Raw genomic sequence first — 7410 nt, 5'->3', positions numbered from 1 at the left:
GTTATTCTTTTATTCTTCGCTTTTCACCTGACAACTGGAAGACTTGCCATTCACCTGACAAGTGGAAGACTTGCCAATGTGTGTGAGGTCCTAGAATGTGCTTTACGTGAGACGACCTCTCTCGGTTACACACGGGATTGTGTCCAGTACTGTTTTCTGTTCTGTCCTTGCCAGTTCCTCAAAAGAGAAGTTCCACCATGGTTGAGTGTCATTAGATTTGCTGTTGGTCCCCACCCAAAAACATTCCCTGTTTGCATTTGTTTAGTAACTTGCTTTGAGATACAGATGCAGTACAATAAAGTGCAAGGAAATTACAGGAAACTCTCTGGTATCCGGCACCCACGGGACCAGGATGGTGCCGGTTGATTAAAAATTCCGGATGACGGAGAGGGTTATCTACCAAGGCTATTTTTAACAAACAAAGAGTCAGACTCCTGTTATTGAGGTGTTCGGACTTCTGACAGTGCCAAGAAGCCGAGTAGTGGCAGTTTGGAGAACTACCCACATTGACTAACTCAGCCACCACGGGAGACTTGGACTCGGACTCAGACTCAGACTCGGCAACATTTCCGGTTATTGAGGTGTTTTCGGAGTATGAATTTTGCCGGTTAATAGAGAATTCCGGATATTTAGGTGCCTTTTAAACGAGAGTTTCCTTTGAGGGTGTTGGTTAACTCAGTATTCACCATGAGACAGCAATGACCAAAGCAAACAGATGGCTGACATTTTGCCAAATCTGTTGAATTCAACTCTCAGGGTTAGGCCTGAGGTTCTACAGTTTTCTGTTGAGGCCAAATCCAGAGTACTTCGTACATTTCTAGTTGCAAACAATAAACAACAACAACTTGCATTTATATAGTGCCTATAATGTAGTAAAACATCCCAAGGCACTTTACAGCAGTGTTATCAGGCAGTATTTGACACCGAGCCACATAAAGAGATATTAGGACAGATGACCAAATGCTTGGTCAAAGAGGCAGCTTTTAAGGAGTGTCTTAAAGGAGGAGGGAGAGGGTGAGAGGTTATGGGGGGCAATTCCAGAGCTTGGGGCCTAGGCAGCTGAAGGCACGACCACCAATGGTGGAGCGATGGAAATCTGGGAGGCCTGAGGCCAATAAAATAAAATACACTAAAAGAGGGCAATCCAAGTCCTAGAGATGGCACAGAGCTTTGCAATGAACCAGATGCCCCAGTGTTAAGAGACGCAAAGTCTAAGGAACAGCTTAATAAATTATCTTCAGCTTCAAAAATGTGACATTGCAGAGTGCTTCCTATATACGTGTACAATGAGCTATTATAGGGGTGTCCAACCCATTAGAGCAGAGACTGAATGAAGACCTTGCAATCGATGAGTGGCCTGCATATGACTCCACAAATGGAATCCCCCATATACCAAAAAATTGTAAAACCTTCATGTACAGAAATTCAAATCTTGTCCGTAAAAATTGCCTGGCCCCTGTATCTCACCTTTTTTTGCACTTCATTTCCTGGTCTGTTCCATTGCCCTCTTCTACTGGAGAGACGAGAGAAGCTGGGCTTGTTCTTGGAGCAGAGACGGTTACGGGGAAACTTCATAGAGGCGCTCAAATTTATTAATGGTTTTGATGGGAGTAAATAGGGAGAAACTGTTTCCACTGGCAGGAGGGTCGGTAACCAGAGGACACAGATTTAATGTAATTGGCAAAAGAGCCAAAGGGGAGATGAGAATTTTTTTTTTACGCAGCGAGTTGTTGTGATTTGGAATGCGCTGCCTGAAAGGGCGGTGGAAGCAGGTTCAATAGTAACTTTCAAAAGGGAATTGGATAAATACTTGAAGGGGAAAATATTAGAGCTATGGGGAAAGAGCAGGGGAGTGGGACTAAATCAGATAGCTCTTTCAGAGAGCCAGCACATGCATGATGGGCTGAATGGTCTCCTGCGCTATATTATTCTATGAATAATGCAACTGAGGATGTAGGCCAATCCCACATAAATTCCAGTACAGTGTTTTGGTGCATTTAAGGCAAAGCTTGTTAAATATGAGGGAAAAAGGAATAGAAAGTTATGCTGATAGGATTAGATGAAGAGGGGTGAGAGGAGGCTTGTGTGGAGCATGGACCTACTGGGCCAGATAGCCTGTTTCTGTGCTGTACATTCTATGTAATGCAGATCATGGCAGCTCTGGGTCTTGTAGCAGCTGCAGTGGTGCATAACGAAAATATACGTCTGGACCATAAGTAACAAGGCATGTTGATAAGTACATCTGAAACTTTGGAAAGGGACAAAGCACACTGTAGGACCCTATTCCCTTGACTGGACTTCACAAAGGTACTCATAGTCTCCTGGCTATTCATATAGATATATATATAGAGAGAGAGAGAGTTGATGTGAGTTAAAGGCCCAGTTTGTAGGGAAATTCCTTTGTAAGTATTTCTAGGGAACCAGCTGTTACCTAGTGAAACTGAAGTCAATATTGACACGGTAGATCAATATCTACCAGGGAATCCCAGTTTATTAGCAACGACTGAAATAATTGAATCCAGCTGAATTCTAACAGCAGTTTGATGCACACAACTGGTGGCAGTTTGGGGGGGGAAACAGTGAAGTTCATTGTGCTTTGATTACAGAGACTGGAAGTGGAGTGGAAGAGGTTTTGGAAGAACTAATTGTATTGCACTGGCAACCGTTCTCCTTTCCAAAATTGACTAAATATGGGCCCTGAGTCCCGCCTCTTCCTTGCTCTATGTTTGGTAAAGGTGCATGTAAAGCAGCTCAAAATGACATGGTGAGGTACCAAGGCTATTTTAGATTTTTATTGGGCACCGAAACATATGATCCTGTGACTTGGCTGATTTAAAATGTCATGTTACAACTGGCCCTTCCGCGGTGGGAGTATTAGTAAAGAAAGGTCACATATTTCAACCGCCACGTGACTCTCCTCACAATGGCCTCAGATAATGAAGCAATCCGTACTCGCATGCAGCAAGACCTGGACAACAACCTTAGGCTAATAAGCGGAAAGTACCATTTGCGCTACACAAATGCCAGGCAATAACCGTCTCTAACAAGAGTGAGTCTAACCACCTTCCCTTGACATTCAATGACATTACCGTTGCCGAATCCCCCACCATCATCATCCGGCGGGTCACCATTGACCAGAAACACACAATACTGTGGCTACAAGAGCAGGTCAGAGGCTGGGTACTCTGCGGTGAATGACTTGTCTCCTGACTCCCCAAAGCCTTTCCACCACCTCCAAGTGGCAGATGTCAGGAGTGTGATGGAATACTCTTCACTTGCCTGGATGAGTGCAGCTCCAACACTCAAGAATCTCGACACCATCCAGGGCAAAGCAGCCCACTTGTTCGGCACCCCATCCACCACCTTAAACATTCACTCCCTCCATCACCAGCACACCGTGGCTGCAGTGTGTACCAGCTACAAGATGCACTGCAGCAACTCATCAAGGCTTCTTCGGCAGCACCTCCCAAACCCGCGACCTCTACCACCTAGAAGGACAAGGGCAGCAGACACATGGGAACACCACCACCTCCAAGTTCCCCTCCAAGTCACATGCCATCCTGACTTTGAAATATATTGCCGTTCCTTCATCGTCGCTGGATCAAAGTCCTGGGATGGGCAATAAATGTTTTATTCGTTTATTGGATCAGGGCGTCGCTGGCAGTGCCAGCATTTATTGCCCATCCCTAGCTACCCTTGAGAAGGTGGTGGTGAGCCATCGTCTTGAACTGCTGCAGTCCGTGTGGTGAAGGTACTCCCACAGTGCTGTTAGGTAGGGAGTTCCAGGATTTTGACCTGGAGATAGTCATTGCCTGGCACTTCTGTGGCGCGAATGTTACCTGCCACTTATCAGCCCAAGCTTGAACGTCGTCATTATCTGTGGAGTTGCAAATGGCACTGAACACTGTGCAGTCATCAGTGAACATCCCCATTTCTGACTTTATGTTGGAGGGAATGTCATTGATGAAGCAGCTGAAGATGGTTGGGCCTAGGACACTGCCCTGAGGAACTCCTGCAGCGATGTCCTGGGGCTGAGATGATTGACCTTCAACCACCACAACCATCTTCCTTTGTGCTAGGTATGACTCCAGCCAGTGGAACATTTTCCCCCTGATTCCCATTGACTTCAGTTTTACTAGGGCTCCTTGATGCCAGACTCGGTCAAATGCTGCCTTGATGTCAAGGGCAGTCACTCTCACCTCACCTCTGGAATCCAGCTCCTTCGTCCATGTTTGGACAAAGGCTGTAATGAGGTCGGGAGCCGAGTGGTCTTGGTGGAACCCAAACTGAGCATCAGTGAGCAGGTTATTGGTGAGTAAGTGCCGCTTGATAGCACTGTTGATGACACCTTCCATCACTTTGCTGATGATTGAGAGTAAACTGATGGGGCGGTAATTGGCCAGGTTGGATTTGTCCTGTTTTTTGTGGACAGGGCATACCTGGGCAGTTTTCCACATTGTCGGATAGATGCCAGTGTTGTAGCTGTACTGGAACAGCTTGGCTAGAGACGCGGCTAGTTCTGGTGCACAAGTCTTCAGCACGATAGCCGGGATGTTGTCGGGGCCCATAACCTTTGCTGTATCCAGTGCGCTCAGCCGTTTCTTGATATCACGTGGAGTGAATCTAATTGGCTGAAGAATGGCTTCTGTGATGGTGGGGACCTCGGGAGTAGGCCGATATGGATCATCCACTCGGCACTTCTGGCTGAAGTTGGTTGCAAACGCTTCAGCCTTGTCTTTTGCACTCATGTGCTGGGCTCCACAATCATTGAGGATGGGGATATTCTTGGAGCCTCCTCCACCCGTTAGTTGTTTACTGGTCCACCACCATTCACGACTGGATGTGGTAGGGCTGCAGAGCTTTGATCTGATCCATTGATTGTGGGATCACTTAGCTCTGTCTATAGCATGCTGCTTCCGCTTTTTAGCATGCATGTAGTCCTGTGTTGCAGCTTCCCCAGGTTGGCACCTCATTTTTAGGTACACCTGGTGCTGCTCCTGGCATGCTCTGCTACACTCGTTGTTGAACCATGGTTGGTCCCCTGGCTTGGTGGTAATGGTAGAGTGAGGGACATGTCGGGCCATGAGGTTACAGATTGTGGTGGAATACAATTCTGCTGCTGCTGATGGCCCACAGCATCTAATGGATGCCCAGTTTTGAGCTACTAGATCTGTTCTGAGTCTATCCCATTTAGCACGGTGATAGTGCCACACAACACGATGCAGGGTGTTCTCAGTGTGAAGACGGGAGTGGTCACTGCTGCCAATGGACAGATGCATCTGCGACAGGTAGATTGGTGAGGATGAGGTCAAGCAGGTTTTTCCCTCTTGTTGGTTCACTCACCACCTGTCACAGGCCCAGACTGGCAGCTATATCCTTCAGGACTCGGCCAGCTCGGTCAGTAGTGGTGCTAGTGAGCCACTCTTGGTGATGGACATTGAAGCCCCCCACCCAGAGTACATTCTGTACCCTTGCTACTCTCAGAGCTTCTTCCAAGTGGTGTTCAACATGGAGGAGTACTGATTCATCAGCTGAGGGAGGGCAGTAGGTGGTAATCAGCAGGAGGTTTCCTTGCCCATGCTTGACCTGAAGCCATGAGACTTCATGGGGTTCAGAGTCAATGTTGAGGACTCCCAGGGCCACTCCCTCCTGACTGTATACCACTGTGCCACCACCGCTGGTGGGTCTGTCCTGCCAGTGGGACAGGACATACCCAGGGATGGTGATGGAGGAGTTTGGGACATTGGCTGAAAGGTATGATTCTGTGAGTATGACTATGTCAGGCTGTTGCTTGACTAGTCTGTGGGACAGCTCTCCCAATTTTGGCACAAGCCCCCAAATGCTATCCTTGCCAGCGGTGTATGCATCCTATGAACGAATACATTTAAAAAAAAGTAACATCTGCACTGTGGGATTGTGGTAACCTTGCACACTTTTTATAGTTCATGATGAGGGAGAACAGTGCTGGTGAAATAATGAGTTGGAAGTTTTGCATGCTGTTGTAATGACGGGGCTGAATGCTACAATTAACGGCCATGACCTATCCCTCAGTGCCATGTTGAGAATGGCAAATTGGTTGATATTGTTGATATTGGTGCCTGTGGAACCATACCCCCCACAGCAGTCGATGTTTCCCTTATGGGAGGAGGAAAGGCCAAAAAATTAACTTTTCACTAATATAAAAACAAGGGAACAATTTGGAGTGGTACAGGCTGTTCACCTCTGGAGGAAAGTGACTTGATTTACCTTGAACGACTATCAGATGTCATTATGGAGAGAACGGGGGGCCTGAAGCTACAACATCACCAGGTAAATCCATAGACACATTACCAATGTACACCCAATATAACCCCAAAAATATTTATCATACATTAAGAATTTATTTGGCAATCTCGTACGTCAGAACCATTGGAGCTTGGCGGTTTACCAATTTATCTTCCAATCCCATACGTCAAGCCCATTGTAGTGGAATTGTTTACCTGTCCAAACCTCTCACTGGTTGGCTGTTTTTACAGTGATTCACTGTGATTCTCTATCACTGGCTCATAGCCATATTATGTCAGTTTTGTTCAGACCTGTGTGTACCTTTCTGCTCTGTCGGGCATTATAAGCAAGTATCTGCCAGTCAAATCAGAATGAAACAGGTTACTCCTGATAGTTTGATTTTTGTTATTTCCATATTTAGACCTTTTCAAATGCATCTCGTCATCTGGCACCTCATTCAAAGGTATTGAACTATTTCTTCACACCTTTTTGTTTTGTCAAAAGTATTTTTCCTTCTGTCTCTTTTATCTCTCTATCTCTCTTAATCCAGTCTTTCTTTCCCTCTCTTTATTTTTCATTCTGTACCTGACTTGATATTAAATTCACTATTCTAACTTACACTTCCTGGTTCAGACTCTGCGCTGCTCATTAACGATTCTTCAATCTGATTGGTTAAGGAGCTGCACAGTTGCTTGCCCTGTTCACAAAGCTCCCAGGTGCCCTGTAGAGGGCGCCGTGCCATTTGGATGTCCCGCTGATAGCAACTTGCTGAGCAGAACCCCATGGAAAGTCTTCAGGCAAGTGTAAGTCTAACAAACAGTTAGTAGTGTTCATTCACCGCAAACAGCAAAATCCGATCCATTAGGTTTATTGCCAGCTCCTGACAAGCTAGTAAGAGGAACTAAAAACAGAAACACTCAGCAGGTCAGGCAGCATCTGTGGAGAGAGAAAGAGAGTTAACGCTTCAGCTCGTTGACCTGTCATCAGACCTTCCACAGATGCTGCCGGACCTGCTGAATGCTTCCAGTATTTTCAATTTTTATTGCAGATTTCCAGCATCTGCGGTATTTTGTTTTTGTTTTAGTTAAAAGAAATGGTGACTCATCCACGGGTTAGTCTTGTGTTTTTACATAGGATATACGGCAC

The sequence above is a fragment of the Somniosus microcephalus genome, chromosome 21 (genome assembly GCF_052327205.1).
Source record: "Somniosus microcephalus isolate GS21.2 chromosome 21, FLI_Smic_1.0, whole genome shotgun sequence".
Lineage (NCBI taxonomy): Eukaryota > Metazoa > Chordata > Chondrichthyes > Squaliformes > Somniosidae > Somniosus > Somniosus microcephalus.
The sequence above is the reverse complement of the archived record's forward strand: the minus strand, read 5'-3'. Positions refer to the sequence as shown.